At 36.1% G+C, this 23,412-nt stretch overlaps 1 protein-coding gene across 1 annotated transcript in view; it reads left to right on the plus strand.

Annotated features, from left to right (window-relative positions):
• SOX5 (SRY-box 5) overlaps positions 1 to 23,412 on the plus strand; it is a 1,143,898-nt gene that overhangs the window by 306,370 nt on the left and 814,116 nt on the right. Inside the window, exon 4 of the mRNA XM_018048397.1 lies at positions 9,495 to 9,579. The gene's annotated coding sequence lies outside the window, so the exon portion shown is untranslated. The remainder of the gene's footprint in view (positions 1 to 9,494; positions 9,580 to 23,412) is intronic.

The following is a 23,412-nucleotide window of genomic DNA, read 5'->3' on the forward strand; positions in this document are numbered from 1 at the left end:
GAAGCCACTGCGATTATTTTAAAAAGGGGCATCTAATAGTGAGAAATTGTTGCACATTGACAATAATAAACTGTGAAAAAGCAACCTAGAGGTCAGGAGCAGGAAGAAGTTACTACCACCCTTATGCTGGAGACAAAAGGGATGAGTTTGGCAGGATGATCACAGGGTTGCTGGGGTCACTGGACACAAGCGGGAACCAGGGGAGCCTGTTCAGCAGGAGGTGGAACCTGGTAAAAATGGAGCTGCTGCCTGAGACACATAGCAAAGGAAAGAAAGAGGGAGAGACTCAAACAGCAGAGGGTCGAGAGGTGTTGAACCTTGGAGACAGTCAATGGGAGTTTGTTTTTCTGAAGTCTTTATTTTGAATGTGTAATTGTCTCTATGATAAAATGTTTTTAAATAGTAAATGGGAGAGGAGACACAGGAGTGCATGCGTGCGCATGTGGCTGCCTGCACCCCCTCCACACACATACCCATGTGTGCGCCCATGCAGTTTTACACCAAGCTCCAGACTACCTACTCCCAGTATCTTAACTCACCTCCAAGCTGACTACCAGGGGGGCCAGGGAAACTTAACCCACAAGACTGAGCACATGTCAGGAGTCAGCAGAGCAGGAGATGGACAAAGAAAGGATCTTAGGCAAAGACTCTGGCAGACCCTCGCCCAAGATAAATAAGGCAGTGACTTTCCTCTTGCACAAAGTTCTAGAATTTCCCATTGATCCTCTGACTTTCTCAATCCCTCACAAGGTACCCTCTACCACAATTTTGTTCCTATCAAAGTGGGACTGGGCACACATCATGTAATTATTTGACCCAGCCTCTGTCACATTGAGCCTCTGGATACTGGAGTGTCCATATAACACACCAAGTTTTTGCACACTTCTAACACACTTTCCCGGACTGCAAGGAGATCCAACCAATCCATTCTGAAGGAGATCAGCCCTGGGATTTCTTTGGAAGGAATGATGCTAAAGCTGAAACTCCAGTACTTCATGCGAAGAGTTGACTCATTGGAAAAGACTCTAATGCTGGGAGGGATTGGGGGCAGGAGGAGAAGGGGATGACAGAGGATGAGATGGCTGGATGGCATCACTGACTCGATGGATGTGAGTCTGAGTGAACTCTGGGAGTTGGTGATGGACAAGGAGGCCTGGCGTGCTGCAATTCATGGGGTCGCAAAGAGTCGGACACGACTGAGCGACTGAACTGAACTGAACTGAACTTTCTGGAGAAGGCAATGGCACCCCACCCCAGTACTCTTGCCTGGAAAATCCCATGGACGGAGGAGCCTGGTAGGCTGCAGTCCATGGGGTAGCTAAGAGTCGGGCATGCCTGAGCAGCTTCACTTTTACTTTTCACTTTCCTGCATTGGAGAAGGAAATGGCAACCCACTCCAGTGTTCTTGCCTGGAGAATCCCAGGGACAGGGGAGCCTGGTGGGCTGCAATCTATGGGGTCGCACAGAGTCGGACACGACTGAAGTGACTTAGCAGCAGCAGCAGCACACTTTTATTTACATGCAGTCTACATGGTTGACTATACAAGCACTGATAAATTTCAGACAAACTCCAGATTATTGGAGTTTTTGTGGTTTTAGTTTGAAATCCTTACCTTGCTTGGAGAGTGAGGACTTGGGCAAGATATGATGGTAATGACAACATGGGTTCTTCTGTAGTGATGCTCTTCAGCACACGTTGAATGCAGTTAGTTGATCAAGAAAAACCGTGCTCAAGTTTTGTATGTTCAGCTTTGAAGACTGATAATTAAGATAGCAAAATGGGAGTACACTAACTTTATAATTATTTGAATTAATATATAAAGTATTGGAATCCAGCTGTGCTGATTTTGTAATAATAAGTGGATAGTTGATTCTCAAACATCTTTAACTCCATGGGATGGGGAGGGTTATGGAAGGGAGGAGATATATACATATATAGCCAATTCACTTTGTTGTACAACATTGTAAAACAACTATATTATTACTTGCTTAGTTGTGTCTGACTTTTTGTGACCCCATGGACTGTAGCCTTCTAGGCTCCCCTGTCTGTAGACTTCTCTAGGTAGGAATACAGGAGTAGGTAGTCATTCCCTTCTGCAGGGGATCTTCCTGACTCAGGGGTCAAACCCAGTTTTCCTGCATTGCAGGCAGATTTTTACCATCTGAACCACTAGGAAAACCCAAACTATACCCCAATTAAAAAAAAAAAAATCTTTAACTCTAAAAAAGATGGAGTTTGATTCTATACTACTAGAAATAACAACTTTTCTAACCAAGAAAAATATGAAGTCTCTTCTGGGGCCATCGTATATGACTGTGCGAGTAATATATTTTATGGATTGTCCACTTCGGGGCATCTTCTCTTATTCACACCATCAGTTGGCATTGCCAGCAACAGCCCTGATCTCCCAACACTGACATTACCAGGGGAAGTACTGCCAGGAGAAGTTTCATGGCCTCCTCTAAAGAATGAGGTTGACTTTTAGTACCCACACAGAGATTCTAAGAGGCCCCTGTGAAGAGTATCTTGACTTTGAACAGGACAGAGCTATTGTTGGCTTTAGATTTTCATGTTTGCCTATTTGCCTTTAGGCCAAGAATAATTTTATTTATCTTTACTACTTTCTTGTTAATACGGGCTAAACCATTGTGTAAGAACAAAACTTTTTATTATATTAAATGATTATTAAAACTATGGCATGGTCTCAGTGGGAAGGTACTAATATATTTTTGTGTGTATGTGTGTGCATGTGTGTGTGTGTTTGTGCACACACATGCATGTTCTGTTACTTAGTTGTGTCCAATTTTTGCAACCCTGTGGACTCTAGCCCAACAGTCTCCTCTGTCCATGAGATTTTCCAGGCAAGAATACTGAAGTAGGTTGTCATTTCCTCCTCCAGGGGATCTTCTGACACAGGGACCATACCTCTCTCTCCTGCATTAGCAGGCGGATTCTTTTACTGCTGAGCCACCTGGGAGGCCCAGTGTATCTTTGTACTAATATAGAAATCAGCATTTGTATATTTTACAAAAGTAGTTTAGTAGCTTAGTTTTGAAAACTGGCCTAAGTCCTGAATTTTAAATTGTTAATACAGTTTGACTTGTTCACACGAAGGGAAAGCCACCAATACATTGAGGAAGAGATTTTTAAAATCAGGTTAAAGGGGATACGTTTTCAGGAGTGGATGGCAGACTCAGACCATGCAGTAGTGAAGTGAGAGGTACAAGCATCAGACTAGGTCAAAGGTCAGACCTAGCACCGCTTTATGTTAACTGGTTCAGTTTCCTAACTGCTATGTACCTTATGCTGTGAAACATACCAACCTGTAGAGATTTCTGTCAAGATCCAAGGGTAAATGGATCCTAGAGTGGTACATGATAGAGTGGGCCAAATAAACCTCTTATAAAAGTTTATTTTTCTTTAAAAAATGTCAACTTTTTCTTGAGCTATCGTTTATGTTCAAGTTCAAATTAGGTAACATTTTTCCCCTTTGGCTTTCTTACACCTGTCTGTTGCTTCTGTCCTTGTTAGCGCCCTATCTCTAAATCCTTATACCCAATGCTATTCTTTTTAATATTTTATTATTATTGCCTGCGCTGGGTCTTAGTTGCGACACTTGGGATCGTCCGTCTTTATGCCAGCATGGGAACCTTTATGGCAGTATGGGGGATCTAGTTCCCCGACCTGGGATCCAACCCAAACTGTCTACATCGGGAGTTTGGAGTCTTAGCCGCCAAATCATCAGGGATGTCCCCCAGTATTGTTCTTGAATTGTTCTGAGGTAAAGGTTTTTGATATTAAAGGATGTGTAGTTGTTTTGTGAGATGTTTTTTTTATTTCTTTTCAGTATATTCCTTATTTACTCCTTTTCCTCATGTCCCTAACATATCCTACTTATTGATAATGTATGTTTCCCTTGTCTTTATTAGAAAACAGAGAATGGCAAAATGCAGCAGCATTAAGCTTTAGCTATGCATCGGTGTAGTGCCTCCCAGTTTATCAGCTTAAAAATCCTTTGAATCTCTGAAATTGAAAAATCTGAAATTTGAATTGGTGATGCATTTGAAATTATGTCAGAACACCGTTTTACTCAGACCTCCTTTTTGACGGGTGTGTGTGTGTGTGTGTGTGTGTGTGTGTATTTGTATGTGTGTTGATTCAACATGTGTATATATTCTATTTTCCCCATCTGGCATCTGATTTAGCACCAGCCTATCTAGCTGTTCTGTGTCAAGAGGGCTTTAGCCTTTTCACTATGAAAGAGAAAGAAATGAAATAATAAAAAGGAAAAGTCTTCTGCTATCTTCCCCTCCTCACTTTTTGTTTAGTTGTTTCTAAGCAAGTTTCTTGCCATTTACCTTTGCATCTGCACTGCTTATTGATTGGCAATTTTAAAATTGTTTATTGTGCTCTTTTGTTTCACTGTTCAAGAGCTAAAACAAAAGCTCCCAGGCCCTGTGAGGTACACATTTGCATGCGGTGAGCGTTGCCCGAGGAAAAAGTAATTGCTAATGCATATTTATGGGGCACAAATTTGCCATTTGTTTATGCATAAAATTATCAATAGTGCAGGGCGGCCCAGCCGTAGAAAATGGTGACCTTTTTAGCTTAATAAATAGAAATCAGCTGTTATTGTGAAGAGATCAGCCATTTATTCTGTGTTGAGGGACATTGCCGGGAAAATGCAGATTGGGGCTGGCAATATCATTAAATGGAAGGCCAATGACCCTTTCCGTAGAGTCTATTATACTTTATCTAATAGGGGATAAATGACTCTGGTTGGCAAATGGAAAAAAAAGAACAACAGTTTTTTTTTTTCTTTTGTAGTTTTATAACTCTGTGGATTTTAAGCCATAAAACTGAACAGGAAACCTCATACTGACCTGTTGGCTAGAATTCTCTCAAAAAATATCTGTTTTAAAGTTGCTTTTCCTATTGGTTATTCTCTATTTCAGTTTGTACCCATCAAAACAGAAAGTCTACAGGAGTATTTGTATTTTACAGTAAATGTATTTTACATTTGGTATCTTAAAAATATTAAAAGTAGAAAACGATCCCCTCAAAATAAAGTTAGGAATAAGTTGTAAACTGAAGTTTACTTTTTAGAACTAAGCATAAGACTTTCTCACTCATAAGAATGGCTTCTGAGAGGACTTCTCTGGTGGTACGGTGGGTAAAAATCCTCCTGCCAGTGCAGGGGATATGGGTTCCATCTCTGATCAGGGAAGATGCCACGTGTCACAGAGCAACTACTGAGCCTGCACTGTAGCGCCCTCGAGCTGCAGCACTGAAGCCCAGGTACCTAGAGCTTGTGCTCTGCAACGAGAGAGAAGCCCCCACAATGAGAAACCCATGCAGTGCAGGGAAGAGTAGCCCCACTCCCCGCAACTAGAGAAAGCCTGAGCACCACAGGGAAGACCCAGCACAACCACAACTAATTACTTTTATAAAACCTTCTCATCATTTCTTTTTCTTTTTCTTTTTTTTTGCCATACCACATGATTTGCCAGCATCTTAGTTCCCTCAACAAGGATTGAACTCAGGGCCACAGCAGTGAAAGCATGGAGCCCTAACCCCCGAACCTTCAGGGAACTCCCAGCATATTTTCTTACTATATAAAAACCAACAGACAGTCATTGTATCTTTTTTGGTTGTTTCACTGAAATGAAATGCCCTTAGTTTCCCCAGAGCTTGCATGAAAATATGGTTTAATGTGGTGCGATCTCACGCTACATTTTTTTGGCCAGTGTCTCTCTGGTAGGCTAGTGATCATTTTGGTCTTTTAGTTCAGTTTTTTTTTTTTTTTAATTGAGTGTCCTCAATCATTATAGAAGTCACTATGAAGTGGAAGTTGTGTTTTCTTTTTCAGTATTGTAATGATTTGATGCACTGAAAATTTTATATAAGTTACAAGACAAGTTAATGCAACAGAAACGTGTGAATCCACCTGGGAAGATGGTGGAACTCTTGGAAGCTCCATGCATGCTCCTTTGTAATTGTGAATCCTAACATGAGTGCCCTGGACTGGGTTTCAAGTTTCAACAGTGGTGGATTTGCAGCACCAGTCTTGCCCTCGTGCCACACTTCAGCAAGACAGTCCATTCTGCAACATGTCACCAGTGACTGAGTAACCTTTTACTGGCAGAAGTAGGTCTGTTGTTCTCTTTTAAAGTGGAGGTTGTAAATAGGATTCAGACACTAGGGTACATTAGTCCATAAAATGAATATATATTTTATGTCATTTATAAGATATTGATTTTAGGTCCATTAGATTCATGGTGCCTAGTAGGAGAAAAAACAATGATTTAATGGGTAGGTTGGCATTTCAGAAGGAAGAACAATGGTGATTAACCCTTTCTTCTTCAGCTTCCTGCCCCTGGTGTATAATATTGTCAAGGGGCTGAGGAGAGGACACTAGGAGACAGGGACACTTTATCACCTGTCTTCCCTGCACTTTACAAGGGGTCACAAAACAAATTTCAGCTAGATTACTTTGTCTCTGAATGTGACAGAACAGATCACTCTCAGTTGATGACTTGCCAAAACTATCTTTTATAAGGTAATTATTAAGTTGATGGATATATTTTATTTTCCAAAGCTCAGAGCACGTTTATTTAGAGACTTAGTAATTTAAGATATTGTTTATGGAGATTAAAGATATGAAGAATACAGCTTAGGTTTTTTTTTTAAGGGTCTTTTTCTCAACTCTAAGAAAAAAAAAGATCATCCTGCTGTCATGTCAGTTATACCCTTTCTTAGGCAAGTCTTAAGTGATATTGATGAGAATGACCACCATAATTTTTAAAGTAGGGTGTTGCCTGTTCCGAAAATATATAGATAATTACAGGTTTATATAAGCCTCTTTTTTGATAAGAAGATGACTGAAATATCACTTCATTTCTATGTTATTAAATTTGGATATAAAGCACTTATAATAATTCAAGTCAATTTAGCTCAACTAATGTTACTACTACCTGAAAGGAATTTCCTCTTAGGCTGTTTTGGCAGCTATATCTTCATTATTATATCTGAAAAAACCTAATTACAATATAGGTATGAAAATTTTAAAAATTCCAATCATCATTCCAGTCTTGTGACATACTGATATATTATGGTTAAAGAAAAATATGCCAACTGAAATCTGATTAGCTTAAAACTTGACCTTACATAAAGATTATGGTATCAACAAACATTTTTTTAGAACATATTTTAGTTCAGGTTTTTCAAGTTCTGTGACAAAAATATAAAAATACAGGCTCCCTCTTGTGGGTAAAATTACCAGCTGTGTATTTCTATATTGCCCACTTATGGGATATGACAAACTTTTTTGTTTCATTTTTAAGTAAAGTCTACTGTGGTAGTGTCTTTACAGTTGCTTAGATGTGACATTTCACTTAATTGATGAAAGTAAAGTTTGGGGTACCTTTTTAGTATAATTTATTTTTAATGAAAATAGACATTTTTTTTTAATTGGCAGACCATATGTAGACAACCTTTATTTTACTGCAACAGCATAATTTCTCTTTTTTAAAACTTTTAATTTTATATTAGAGTTTAGTTGCCTAACAATGTTATGGTAGTTTCAGGTGTACAGCAAAGAGATTCAGTTATGCATATACACATATCTACTCTTTTTCAAATTATTTTCCCATTTAGGTTGTTCCAAAATATTAAGCAGAGTTCCCTGTGTCATGCAGTAAGTCCTGATTGGTTATCCACTTTAAATATAGCAATATTTACATGTTGATCCCAGACTCCTTAATTAACCTTTCAACCCATCTCCCCCCCACCCCCTCTTAAGCATGAGTTAGTTCTCTAAGTCTGTGAGTCTGCTCTGCTTTGTAACTTATTTTTATCATTTCTTTTTAGATTCTGCATATAAGCAGTATCATATGATATTTCTCTTTCTGACTTGCTTCACTCAATATGACAATCTCTGGGTTTATCATGTTGCTGCCAGTGACATTATTTCATTCTTTTTAAAGGCTAAGTAATATTCCATTGCATATACACACCACATCTTTTTTATCCATTCATCTGTCAATAGACATTTAGGTTCCTTCTATGTCTTGGCTGTTACAAACAAGTAGCAGCATAACTTCTAATGTTCAAAATTTAATAACTTTTCTCCCTTTTAAATACTTTCCAAAGCAGTAATTAGTGAACTGATGAAATGATGTGGAGTCTTTTGTCAATGTAGTGACTTTTTGTGCTTATTAACAAAAGATCTGATATTGGAATAAAGTAAAAGCCCCTCTACTAATCATGGTTTAGATGGATAACAGTATGGTAGTGAAACTACCCTAATACCATAAGCCTTGTGACCAAAATAGTGAATAATCAATGGCATAATAAGAATGATGATGAAGAATTACTCAATTCTCCATAAATTGAACTGATAGTAAAGAGGCTGAACTGGCACCAAGGCTGTGGCTACCACCAAGTAGTGATTCTTTGCTTTCAAAAGTCTGATTCTTGAGAATTTCAACTGATTGCCAGATATAGTTTTTGTTTTAGAACTGTCTAAGGGCTTCCCTGGTGGCTCAGAGGTTAAAGCATCTGCCTCCAATGTGGGAGACCCGGGTTCGATCCCTGGGTCGGGAAGATAACCTGGAGAAGGAAATGGCAATCCACTCCAGTATTCTTGCCTGGAGAATCCCATGGACGGAGAAGCCTAGTAGGTTACAGTCCACGGGGTCGCAGAGTCGGACACGACTGAGCGACTTCACCTTACCTCACCTAAGGAATTGATAACAGCCAGAGTTTCATTCACTTCTGAAGGTGGCAAGAGCAATATTTTTGAAACTGGACTGGGCAGAGCAGTCACAGAGACACAAGCAAGGAATGTCAATGTAGAGACAGCTGAATGGCTCCCACTAGACAGTTGTCGTGTTGACCTTGGCTGTCACACATTTGAATGCAATCAATGAGGACACTTGAAAGTTTTTCATAACTCATTCCAAGAAAGAAGAACCTGAATGCTACCTGTCCTAAAGTATACTCAGGATGTTTATATCAAAATTATGCAAAATGAACAACTTATGATTAATAAATACAGAGGAGGGGGTGACAGAGAATGAGATGGTTAGATGGCATCACTCACTCAATGGACATGAGTTTGAGCAAACTCTGGGAAACAGTGAAGGGCAGGAGGAAGCGCAATAGGAAGCCCGGAGTCCTGTAGTCCATGGGGTCACAAAGAGTCTGACACAACTGAGTGAGTAAACAAAAATAGCAAATTAATATATAATGCCTTTAACAGAATTTATATGTATATAATAGTTTTTGGATTAATTCTTGTGGTATTATGATATCAAAGTAATGCCTCTTTTTCAATAAATAATAACTATGTATATATATATAAAGATATTTATGTATCTATATAAATTTATTTGAAAACCATAGACATCTCATGCTTCTAAAGATTTATATCTTGATATATTTACTAAAAAGGAACAATGCACTCTTAATGGTCTACTTTTATTTTTTCTAGATTCCTCTTGCTAATGACACAAGTCCTGTCTGAATCTACTTACAAGATTCTGAAGCCTGAACAGAAAATTTTGGCACTGCACTGGGTAGGAAAAAGATACACTCATAAAACACATAATACATACCTTTGAAAAAATTGATTATTTTAAAAATGGAAGTTTATGTGCCTTATTTTTAATTTATAAGTAAAATATGTGACATATGCATATAAAGCTATAATACATAGTCTTTTATGTTCAGATGACAACTGAATTTGTAATTATAATTTTCAGACTCATTATGAAGGTAATGTTTCTAAACTGGCAGATGAAAGCAACATTTCTTTTCTTTTCATTTCCTTAATGAGATACACATTTCTTAAAGTTGCAAAAGCTTTTCTTCTTCATTGAAATGTTTTAAAAAAAGCATTTGTTACTACTTTTTGTTGTTGCTGAAAAAGAAATACTCTGGGTCACAATGGGTAGGTCCCAGATTTTACAAAACTTCCCATAGGCTAGTAAGTATTTCAGGGTATGTTTTTGTAAACACATACAAAACTACAGGTTTGCTGAGGCCAAACAGGTATTTTCCAATTTGCTTGGCAGGAAAATTTATTGGGCATCTATCTGTGGGTGTGTTTATGAAATGCTTGTAAAAGTTATACTCTTGGGAACAGGAATTGAATGTTTGACCACAGACCTGGAGTTAAAAATCCTTTTATAGTTCCATGACTGACTGACTGTCATATGAATGAGAGCAGAAAAGGTTGGAGGAAAGGCGTCCTATTGTTTAGAAATTTGTTACCAGTAAAATGGAAAAGGAATTACCTTTCTGTTTAGTTGAAGAGAATAGTGAAAAAGTTGTCTTCCTGCAGAACGCATTAAAATTTATTTCCTAATATACTTGAAAAGTCATATGATTTATGTTTCTAGAACTTCAAGATACAAGTTTATTTGTGAAAACCCTTACATTCAATGGTAGTTTTTTTTATCATCTTTAAAAATGGAATTGTTTTAAATCCCCCAAATACTTTAAAATATTCGTAAATAAGACTTTATATATTCACAGACAAATGAATCAAAGTAATATGGGAGAAAGCATTGTGAGTATAGCTTTAATGATAACAGAATGGAAATGGAACTGGAATAAGTCACGAATTATTGCAGATATGAAACTTTTATAGTTTTACAAGTAAAAACAGAAATATAAATAAAATTAAATGGGAAATGGAAAACTAGGACTACTTTTAATAAATACAGCAAACATCATATGTAAAGAGCTATTATTATGAGAAAGGCAGTAACATCTTAATTTAAAACAAAACAAGATATAAGAACAAATAATTAATGAAGAATGCAATTCTCACGCAAAAGGCTAGTAAAAGAAATGCAAAGTTATGCTTCACTTAAAATCAAACTAGTAAAAAGTAGTTTGGAATAATGTTGTAACAAGAATGTAGGGAGTTGGGTGCATTCAGTAATGTTGGAAAAAGTTTATATTTGTTCCGCTTTCCACAAAACGATTTAACTATCTTAAGTGTTTCCAAAGCATTCTATGCAACATTTTCACTTTACTAGTTTGGAAAGGTTTGGTTGGAAGTAATCCAAATTGTTTTAAAAAGGTAGAACTTTATCTTTTCTTATGTGAAGTCTGTATAAAGAGATCATCAGGAGGTTCCATAGTCTTTATGGACCCAGATCCTTCATCTTTTGCTCTGTTTTCCTGAAACTTTTACCTCATGTTTTGGGATATCCAGTATTGATATTCCAGCCATAAAGTCAATATTCTAGCAGCAGAAAAAGAATATTTCTAGAAGATTTATGCTCTTTCCCTGTTGTTATTGTCGCTAAGTTGTGTCTGACTCTTTGCAGTCCCATGAACTGCAGCATGCCAAGCTTCCCTGTCCTTCACTATCTCCCAGTTTGCTCAAACTCATGACTACTGAGTTGGTGATGCCATCCCACCATCTCATCCTCTGTCGCCCTCTTCCCTCCTGCCCTCAGTCTTTCCCAATGTCAGGATCTTTTCCAATGAATCCACTCTTTGCATCAGATGGCCAAAGTATTGGAGCTTCAGCTTCAGCATCAGGCCTTCCAATGAATATTCAGGGTTGATTTCCTTTAGAATTGACTGGGTTGATCTCTTTGCTGTCTAAGGGAGTGTCAAGAATCTTCTCCAGCACCATAGTTCAAAAGCACCACAATTCTTAGTCACTCAGCCTTCCTTATGGTCCAACTCTCACATCCATATGTGACTACTAGAATAACCATAGCTTTGTCTATATGAACCTTTGTCAGCAATGTGATGTCTCTACTTTTTAATATGCTGTCTAGGTTTGTCATAGTTTTTCTTCCAAGGAGCAAACATCTTTTAATTTCATGGCTGCAGTCACCGTCCACAGTGATTTTGGAGCCCCCAAAATAAGCTGTCTCTGTTTCCACTTTTTCTCCATCTATTTGCCATGAAATGATGGGACCAGATACCATGGTCTTAGTTTTTTGAATGTTGTTTTATGCCATCTTTTTCTTAGCTGAAACTCTCCTTTTTCATCCTCAACAAGAGGCTCTTTAGTTCCTTTTCACTTTCTGCCATAAGAGTGATATCATCTGCATATTGTTGATATTTCTCCTGGCAATCTTGATTCCAGCTTATATTTCATCCTGCCTGGCATTTCCCATTATGTACTCTGTATGTAAGTTACATAAACAGGGTGACAATATACCACCTTGAAAAACTCCTTTCCCAGTTTTGAAAACAGCAGGAAATATTCTGGCAGCAGGAAGGGAATATTTCTAGAAGATTTATGTTCTCTCCCTATATGGATATCTTTTGAAAAGTGTCCATAGCTGTTCCACTTATATTCGATTGACTAGAACCAAGTTGCCTGACCATGACACACTTATAAAGAGTTTGGAAGATATAGTTTTATTTTGGAAGATAAATTTGAGGAAATTACTATTGTTGGAGAATAGAGACTAGATATTAGGGCACAACTAACATTATTTGGTAATTTCACTTCCAGAATTTCTGACTTAATGAAATAATTAAAAGCAACAAACTTTATGTAATTATCATTTGGAATGATGCCATGATAATAGTTTTCTGAATGTTGAGCTTTAAGCCAACACCTTCACGCTCCTCTTTCACTTTCATCAAGAGGCTCTTTAGTTCTACTTCACTTTCTGCCGTAAGTAAAAGAGGTGTCATCTGCATATCTGAGGCTGTTGGTATTTATCTTGGCACTGTTGATTCCAGCTTGTGGTTCACCCAGCCCAACATTTCTCTTGATGTTGCCTTCCCTGATGTACTCTGCATAGAAGTTAAATAAACAGTGTGACAACATACAGCCTTGACATAATATCCTTTTCCTGTTTGGAACCAGTCTGTTGTTCCATGTCCAGTTCTAACTGTTGCTTCCTGACCTGCATACAGACTTCTCAAGAGGCAGGTCAGATGGTCTGGTATTCCCATCTCTTTCAGAATTTTCCACAGTTAATTGTGATCCACACACTCAAAGGCTTTGGCATAGTTAATAAAGCAGAAATAGATGTTTTTCTGAAACTCTCTTGCTTTTTTAATGATCCAACGGATGTTGGCAATTTGATCTCTGGTCCCTCTGCCTTTTCTAAAACCAGCTTGAACGTCTGGAAGTTCACGGTTCACATACTATTGAAGCCTGGCTTGGAGAATTTTGAGCATACTTTACTAGCATGTGAGATGAGTGCAGTTGTGCAGTAGTTTGAGCATTCTTTGGCATGGCCTTTCTTAGGGATTGGAACGTAAACTGACCTTTCCAGTTCTGTGGCCAGTGCTGAGTTTTCCAAATTTGCTGGCATATTGAGTGCAACACTTTCACAGCATCACCTTTTAGGATTTGAAATAGCTCAACTGGAATTCTGTCACTTCCACTAGATTTGTTCTTAGTGATGCTTCCTAAGGCCCACTTGACTTCACATTCCAGGATGTCTGGCTCTAGGTGAGTGATCACACCATCGTGATTATCTGGGTTGTGAAGCTCTTTTTTGTACAGTTCTTCTGTGTATTCTTACCACCTCTTCTTTGTATCTTCTGCTTCTGTTAGGTCCATACCATTTCTGTCCTTTATTGAGCCCATCTTTGCATGAAATATTCCCTTGGTATCTCTAATTTTCTTGAAGAGATCTCTAGTCTTTCCCATTGTATTGTTTTCCTCTATTTCTTAGCACTGATCACTGTGGAAGGCTTTCTTATCTCCCCTTGCTAATCTTTGGAATTATGCTTTTAAACGGCTATATCTTTCCTTTTCTGCTTTGCTTTTTGCTTCTTTTCTTTTCACAGCTATTTGTAAGGCCTCCTCAGACAGCCATTTTGCTTTTTTTGCATTTCTTTTCCTTGTAAATGGTCTTGCTCCCTGTTTCCTGTACAAATTCACGAACCTCCATCCATAGTTCATCACGCACTCTATCAGATTTAGTCCCTTAAATCTATTTGTCACTTCTACTCTATAATTGTAAGGGGTTTGATTTAGGTCATACCTGAATGGTCTAGTGGTTTTCCCTACTTTCTTCAATTTAAGTCTGAATTTGGCAATAAGGAGTTCATGATGTGAGCCACAGTCAGCTCCTGGTCTTGTTTTTGCTGACTGTATAGAGCTTTTCCATCTTTGGCTGCAAAAAATATAATCAATCTAATTTCGGGATTGACCATCTGGTGATGTCCATGTGTAGAGTATTCTCTTGTGTTGTTGGAAATCATGAAATCATTAGCAAGTTTAATTTTCTTTATAGTTTGTGCACTTTTAACAAATATGATTTAGCATTACATATTTAATATTAATTATTGAGAAATATGAAAAGTATAGAATTCCAAATGGTTACATAAGTTGCTTAGTGCCTCTGTCTAAAATACTCTGTGTGTTTCTTTTCAAGGAGAGATGAAACAGCTTATCACTCATCTTTTTTGAGTGCTTTTCATGAAGTCAGATTGCAGTAAGCTTTTCTTCTCAGTAGAGCCATATACAGTTTCTCAGAAATCTTGATTGTATTTCATCCTGGCTACATATTTTTATATTAAGACAGATTGAGATATTTTTCAGTGGCATTTGACAAGCACCTTAAGGTTGTTGATAATCATTCTGATTTCAAAGACAAAGTGCGAAACTTTGAAAGACTTTTCTTTCTTGTGTCTAAGTGACGGTATTTGAGTACTGCAATTCTGGACTAAGAATATTCTCTTTTTTCTGGGAGATTTTTTTTCTTTTACCACATTATGTTGCATTAGAATATTAAAGGAGTGAGAATTTTTCTGGAAGTAAGTGAAAAGTCACAATTAGCAATCTGTGAGAAATCATGGCAGAAATTAGGATGAGAATGTTTTTTTTCCTCCTGAGCCTAAGCTGACTTAACTCTTAAGAGAAGCATAATGTTGAGATGCGTCAACTTTGCAGACATGCTGTTTGGGCTCAGTTTCTGACAATACCACTTAGGGCTGTCTGCTGTTGGGTATGTTCCTTAAGCACCAACCATTCCTCGCATGTAAAATGTAAATAATAATGGAAAATAGTTTCAAACAAATATCACATGGACACTGGTTTAACTACACTGGTTATACAAAATAGACTTTAAAAACCAAACCATTACTGGAGATAAAGTTACTCTATAAGTGATTGAAGTTTAAATTTGATTGGAAGATAGAATGATATTAAATCTAAGTGTCCCTAAGAGCATAACCTCAAGACAGATTAAGGAAAATTTGACAGAATAGCAGGGAGAAATAAACAATACACAGTAGCAGTGAATATTAACTTACTTAGTAATTGATGGAATAAAATAGAAAAGAATCAGTAGAGGGGGATAGAGTTGAAATATAAGACTAAGAAACTTGACATTGTAGACATATATAGAACCTTGCATGCAACTGCGAAATTCACATTATTTTGAAGAACAATGGTATAATTACAAAAATTGACTGTATGCTGAGTCATAAATTAGGTCTCAACTGTTTTCAAAGAATTGAAATTATACCAGTGAAATTAAGCTGCAGGTGATAACAAAAATATAGCAAGAAAAAGTTTAAAAATTAAAAAGAAATCACAATAATAATTATAAACATTTTAGACTAACTAAAAATGTGTATCTTATAAATAACAATTGTAGAACACCTATAAGAAGCATTTACTGGGAAATTTATACCTTAAATGTAAAGAAATGTAAAGAAAATAAACTGAACATTAATAAGTTAAGATCTTATCTGAAAAAAAAAAAAGAATTAAAGTACAAAATTAATGAGGTCAGAAGCAAAAGTATAAAGAAAAGAAGCAAGACAGCCTAAAATGGTTACAAACGCTGAGTAAATGTTTCAACATTCTGATGAGACTGAACAAGTGAACAAGTGACGAGAGGAATATCTAGTATCAGAAATGACAAAGTAATATCACAACAGATGTACAGATATTAAACAGCTAATAATGAGTATCATGAACTTCATATTACCAGGTTAATATTGGGAAATATGAAGAGTTAGATGAGTGGTCAAATTCCTAGAAAAATACATCAATGATCAAAATATTCCTAAAAATACATAACTTAGCAATATTTACTTTAAAAGAGATAACCTGAATGATTTTATAAACATTAAGGAAATTTTATTTAGTAATCAAAAATTTTCCTACAAAAGAATTCCAAACACAGAAGGCTTCACAGGCAAATTTAAAGAAGAAATAAGTCTAATCCTTTGTAAGTTTTTGTTTTGTTTTGTTTTTCAAAAAATAGAAGAAGAGGTAATAATCCCCAATTTATTTTATAAGGATCATATAATCTTGATACAAAACCTGGCAAAAATAGTATAAAAAAGGATATTCAGGCAAATCTCTCTCATGAATAAAATGGAAAAGCTGTCAATCAAATATTAGCAAACCAATTTCAGCAATATATGAAAAAGTTCATTAATCGTGAGCAAATTTGTTTACTCCAGAAAATCAGCATTTGTTAGCATGTAAAAAAATCAGCCAGTGTAATACAAATTAAAAGATGATGATATCACATGGTTATTTTAGTTAATGCAGAAAAAGGATTTAATAAAATATTTCATTTATTCCTTATTTTTGAAGTTCCTAAAAACTAAAAACAGGAAAGAACTATTTTAGTGTGATAAGAAATACCTATTGCAATCATAAATTAAAATAGTAAAATGTTGAAATCTTTCCTAATGAGATCAAGAGCAATATCAGGATATTTGTCATTGAGCATTTTACCTATAGAGCCTAGACAATACAATAAAGCAAGATAAATACAACTATTGGGATTGGAAGAGAAACAACCATTGTTATTGGCAGATGGTATGAATTAATATGAGCATTTAAATTTGGTGCAAACAATACAATATGTACAAATCAACTATATTTCTATATATCAGCATCAATTTTTACCTAGTATTTAGTAACAAGAAATGAGTAGTACCTCTATAAGGAAAATTTTGAAAGATTGAGAAAGATTTTAATATATATGAAATGAAATAAATGGTGAGATATACCATATTCATGTACAGAAAGAGCCAATATTATAGCAATGTCCCCTAGTCCAAGTAGATTTGCAATCAAAATGCCAATTGCTTGTTTTGTCTTTGTTGGTTTTTGTCTTTCTTTGTTATTTGTTTGGATTGTGTGTTTGTGTGTAAGGTTACACGCCTTTGTGTGTATTCACCCATGTGTATGCATATGTGTGTGAGTGTGAGTGGGTGTGTATATGTGTGTGAGTGTGAGTGGGTGTGTAATGTGGCAGGTTGATTCTTACATGAAAAGACAAGAAGAGTCAAGACACTCTTGAAAAGGGGGTGTATGGGTAGGATTACTTGTCCTGTTAATTTATAAAGTATTATAAATTCTGAAAGTGTGGCATTGCTGCTGGGGTAGGCAAGCAGACAAATGAGAGACACTAGAGAGCTCAGTTAAGAAGCAACAGTTAGAACCCTGTATTTAACAACTGATTTGTTCAAGATTGAGAAAGGAGTACGATGGGGCTGTCTGTTGTCACCCTGTTTGTTTAATCTATGTGCTGAGCATATCATGAGAAATGCTGGGCTGGATGAGTTACAAGCTGGAATCAAGATAGGAGGGAGAAACATCAACAACCTCAGATATGCAGATGATACCACTCTAATGACAGAAAACAAAGAGGAACTAAAGAGCTTCTTGATGAGGGTGAAAGAGGAGAGTGAAAGAGCAGGCTTAAAACTCAGTACTAAAAAATCTAAGATCATGGTGTCTGGCCAGTTACTTCATGGCAAATAGAAGGGGAAAAGGTGGAAATAGTGACAGATTTCCTCTTCTTCAGCTCTAAAATCACTGCAGATGGTGACTGCAGCCATGAAATCAGAAGACATTTGCTTCTTGGCAGGAAAGCTATGACAAACTTAGTGCGTTGAAAAGCAGAGACATTACTCTGCTGACAAAGATCTGTATAGTCAAGGCCATGGTCTTCCCAGGGGTCATGTATGGTTGTGAGAGCAGGACCATAAAGACGGCAGAACTCTGAATAACTGATGCATTTGAACTGTGGTGTTGGAGAAGCCTCCTGAGAATCCTTTGGACATCAAGGAGATCAAACCAGTCAATCTTAGGGAAATCAACCCTGAATACTTGTTGTAAGGGCTGATGCTGAAGCTGAAACTCCAGTAATTTGGTCATCTGATGCTAACATCTAACTCATTGGAAAAGTCCTTGATGCTGGGAAAGATTTAGGGCAGAAGGAAAAGAGGATGTCAAAGGATGAGATGGCTGGGTGGCATCACCGATGCAATGGACATGAACTTGGGCAGACTTTGGGAGATGGTGAGGGACAGAGAGGCCTGGTGTGCTGCAGTCCATGGGGTTACTAAGAATCAGACACGACTGAGCGACTGAATAACAGAGAGCTCAGAAACAACTCTTGCATATATGGACATTTTATTTATAATAGGGGTGGCACTTCAAAGCAGTAGAGAAATAGCAGACTTTTAAAAATACACGGTATTGGGAAAATTGACTCTTTACTGGAAAAAATGAAATGGAATCCCTACCTCACACACACACAGATATCAATTTCAGTTAGTGTAAGATGTGAAAAAAAGAGAATCTCTTAAGATACTTTCCTGTAAGAAAATCTAGGAAAATAACTTTATGACCTGAATGTAGAGACATATTCTTTAGATAAAAATGCACACATTCTACATTATTTTTTAAAATACACTTAATCTTTAAGAGCAGTTTTAGGTTCACAGCAATATGAGCAGAAGGTTTAGAGGTTTCTCATATACCACTCCCTGCAACCCCCCTACACACACACACATGCCTAGCCTCCCGCAACGTTAACATCCCCCACCAATGTCAACATCCCTCACCAGAGTGGTACAATTTTTACAACTTCTGACACATCAGTGTCACTCACAGTTCATCATTTAGGTAGGTTGTAGTTTATTTTATTGTTTATCAAGAAAATGAAACGTAAAAATGAGTGAAAAGAGAGGACATGGAGTGGCAGAATAAATTTGCAAAGATTCATTGACACACTGATATCCAGAATAGATATTTTAAAACTACAGATCAATGTGAAAATTCACATAATCCAATAGAAAAATGGTTAAAAAAAGAAATCCAAATGGACAACAATACATCCAAATGTCAAAACATATGAAAGATGCTTAATATCAGTAATAGTCAAGGAAATACAAAGTGAATTCACAGTGAGATACTGCTACATATGCCTCAGAATGGGGAAAATGAAAATGGTTAGCAGGTCAAAGCAATGACAAGATTGCAGAACAATAGCAATGTTCATACAGGGCTGATCAGAACAGAAATTGGAACAGCTACTTTGGATAGATAGCTCCTACTTAAGCATAGCAATCCTAGGTATGTGTATCCTAGCAAAATATGTGCATATGAGCACCGAAGAATTGATGCTTTCAAATTGTGGTGCTGGATAAGACTCTTGAGAGTCCCTTGGACTGCAAGGAGATTAAACCAATCAATCCTAAAGGAAATCAACCCTGAATATTCATTGGAAGGACTGCTGCTGAAGCTGAAGCTCCAATACTTTGGCCACCTGATACGAAGAGCCAACTCATTGGAAAAGACCCTGATGATAGAAAAGATTGAAGGCAGGAGGTGAAGGGAGTGACAGAGGATGAGAGGGTTGTATGGCATCACTGACTCAATGGACATGAATTTGAGCAAACGCTAGGAGTTAGTGGAGGACAAAGGAGCCTGGCTTGCTACAGTCCATTGGGTCACAAGGAAATGATCACAATTTAGTGACTGAACAAGAACTAAATATGTGCATACATGTATCAGGAAATACTTACAAAAATGTTCACAGTAGAAATATTTGTATTTGCCAAAAATTAGAAATAATTCACTAATCAAGAATAACATGGACAATTGTAGAATAGTCATGATGTGAAGCAATGAAAATGGAAGGCTTTTAGTGATCTACTTAATATTAAGCAGAGAAAAGCAAAGACATAATACAAACAGATGATGTATGGTTGATGTGTGGTAGATTCTAGGCAAACAGTTGTGTTTTTCAGAGGTGCATTATGGGTGGTAAAGCTATAAAGAAAATCAGGGAAACATTACTGTAAGAGTCAGAAGGTGCTGATCTCTAGGAATAAGGAAGAGACTGAGCTCATGGAGGGAGAATTTGGGTGAGGGAGCATTTTGGGTCCAAGGGAGAGTGCCACTGGTGCCCTTCTGGTGATTATGTGGGTGTGTGCTTTCTTATTATTTGCCTAACTGTACATATGGTGTACACATATTCAGTATAATTGTTAAAGTAGTACAGCAAATAGTTATAGTAAGTTTTATTTATTTCTTTGGTGGTATATATTTTCCTGAGGGAGAACTGGTTGCAAATAGCATAAACTGATACATCTTTCAAAATTAGGTAAAATAATTGAAGGTGTTTATAAAGAATCTCCCACACTGGAAATGAAGAATAATAGACTAGTAAAATAGGCAGGTATTCTTTTCAGTGTTCTTTTTCTAAGACATGTAATAAAGGATATCAGGCATTGCCTTAAGATTGACTAGAATGTTTTGAGAACTATAAAATTATAAATATTTTATTTGTATATGAATTGAATGCATTGGCAGGTTAAACCTTTGCACCCATCAACAATACCCACAAAAAGACTTTGTTGGATATCTGATTTTATACTGCATTGACCAAAAATAAGTTCTACACAGAGGCTTGTAAATCTAAGATTTTACAGAGGTAAGTTGAGGATAGTGGTTAGTTATACCATTGGTGGCAAGTTATTTTTGTTTTGCTTATTTCCTTCTGCATTAACATTCTTTTAAAATGTCACTGCATTTATAGTTGTTTGCTTTAACCACTTAGCCAGTTAATAATTTGTGAACCTAAGTGATTGTTATTTGTGTACGCCTTTGGTCACCTCTCTCTTTTACTTGCAAATAAGCAAGCTCTTTGCTTTAACTGTTTATCAAATTCACCTTTTTTCCCCCAGTCAACCTTATCTAGAAAGTAAAACTCTTTGCTGCCTGAAAAAAAAGAGAATAATCCCAATATATTGTAAATTGTCAAGTGAGTTCTTTATAATTAAAGATTACTCTGCAATATACAATTTTTAAGGCATTTATCCTGACAGGGTTCAGTGGCCTTTGAGAATGAGCCACTTTGTTGACAAATCTATCATCTAAATTGTGCAACATTAATGAGAACTCAGAGCAGCACACGCTTACATTTTAATGTGGGTGGCAGTTTAAGAAGAAAAAAAAAACCACCAAAACAAAACGCTGAATATGATTGAAGTTGATTTAAAAAAGGTCCGCCACCTGTGGATAAAAATGTGCATTACTCTGAACACATAATAATTAACAAGACTGAAAGGCCATGGCAAAATCCAATGACTCTCTGAAATCAAAACCCTGGTTATTATTTAAAAAAAAAACAAACACAAAAAGAAGACACCAATTTTCATAGTAAATGTGAATAACGGGCTTGTGATGTCACTTACCTGTGCAACTAATGATCCTTGCTCTATAATTTAATCCACAGTTCTTTACTGACATATGGTAGAATCCATTCCTAAAAGTATGGTCTTTGATATGAAAACCTCATTTCTTAATTAAGAACTCATTATGTGGTCTTGTATTTCCTGAATTGTATAAAATTTCTATATCTCCATTTTCATAACCATTTATAACTCACTGTAGGTCATCTTTTATTGTTGCACCTCGATCTTGTGAGTAAAATTCGTTTTTTTAATATACTTTCAGCCTAGTTTTCTCAAGTTAACCTTATAAGTAACACCATGTATATTTAAATCTAATAGCACTGGACTCATAATTTCTTCTCAACTCAAAGTTATTTGTTTAAATGCCTGATTATGCTTGATTGTCTTTATGCTCTACCTACAAATATCTAAGCTCCATCTGCATAGTTTAGCATAAAGTTATTAAGCTTATTTTCTGGGTCTTTCAAGTGTATGTACATATAATGCACTGGGAGAATTTTATTAGCACAATTTGAATTGCAGAGTTCATTTCAAAATGTACATCAGCTTAAGTAACATAATACAGTCACTGTTGAGATATTGTACTGGTCTTGGAACGAGATATTGCTACTTGAGTAGCCGATGCTGATCCTCTTGAAGCAGACCTAAAATACTAACCTGGCAGAAAATAATAGTTTATGTAGAATTCCTTTGACTGGCCTTTAGCTTCTTGATTGATAAAAAATAATGAGACATTCATGGAAAAATCACAGAAGAACTAGAATTTTATTACTTTTATTTAAAAGTCAGATGATAATATATATCTAAATCCTTTAATAATAATTGCTTGAACAGTATTCCCTTATTCAGCAATTATTTGTAATTAAGAGGATTTTTCCTTCTAAATAAAATAATGCATGAATTGTTGACCAAAAGGCTTTAAAATAATGTATATAAGCAAGCAATTCCTTAGTAGTTTTCTATCTTTCTTTAGAATACTAAGCAATAAGGAAGCAGTTCTAACAATAATAATTTAATTTTAGAAAAAAACCTTGAACCCAAACCATCTCCATAAAACTTTTATAATTAGGTTATATCTCTTCTCAATGGAAGAAGTCTTGCCCACAGTCACATTCTGTAAATGAAAATACATTTTGCATAAATTAGTGAAGTTGAATTGCTGAGACACTTTATAAAATGTAATAAATATGTTCCAATTTTTAGTCATTAGGAACCATAATTTTAATTTTCTTAGGTGATGCATGTATCTATGTATCTTTTAGAGAATTTTAAAAAACAATACATACTTTATAGTGAATAATTGGTGTTTTATAACATAATATTATTTGAAATGATATAATGTAAACATGATGTTTGACCTGTAATTAGGAAACTTTGTTTCCTCTTAACATGGTAAAGCTTTCTTATACAGTGTTGTTTTAGGCATTTCAAATCTGTGTGAAAGGAATGAACAATTTTCTTCTAAGTATTTGGAAGAAAAGTTAAATTTCTATACCACTGTCAAAATAAATTCCAGGAGGGTTCAAGTTTTAAATTCTTAATAAAAGAAACTATAACAGTATTGAGAGTATTAGTGAGTATTTATATAAGTGGAGGGAGAGTTGGAAGTTATTATTAAGCATTGCACCAAAGGCAGAAATCACAAAGGAAAACTTTTTCTAGGTTTGATCACAAAATTGTAAAACCTTTGCATCTTAAATGATAGAAGAGACAAACCAATGAGAAACTGAGAAATGTATTTACAATATACTGGGTTTAATGGTATAAATTACTATTAAAAAATACTATTGGCAATTTAATATGTTAATTATAAAATTGAAATATAATTTAAACTGCTTACAAATTAAGGGGAAAATAGAGTTATAACTTGAATATTGAATTAGAAGGAGGAAATCAGATGGGGGCTCAGTTCAGTTCAGTTCAGTCTGCATATCTGAGGTTATTGATAT

The sequence above is a fragment of the Capra hircus genome, chromosome 5, assembly GCF_001704415.2.
Source record: "Capra hircus breed San Clemente chromosome 5, ASM170441v1, whole genome shotgun sequence".
Taxonomy (NCBI): domain Eukaryota; kingdom Metazoa; phylum Chordata; class Mammalia; order Artiodactyla; family Bovidae; genus Capra; species Capra hircus.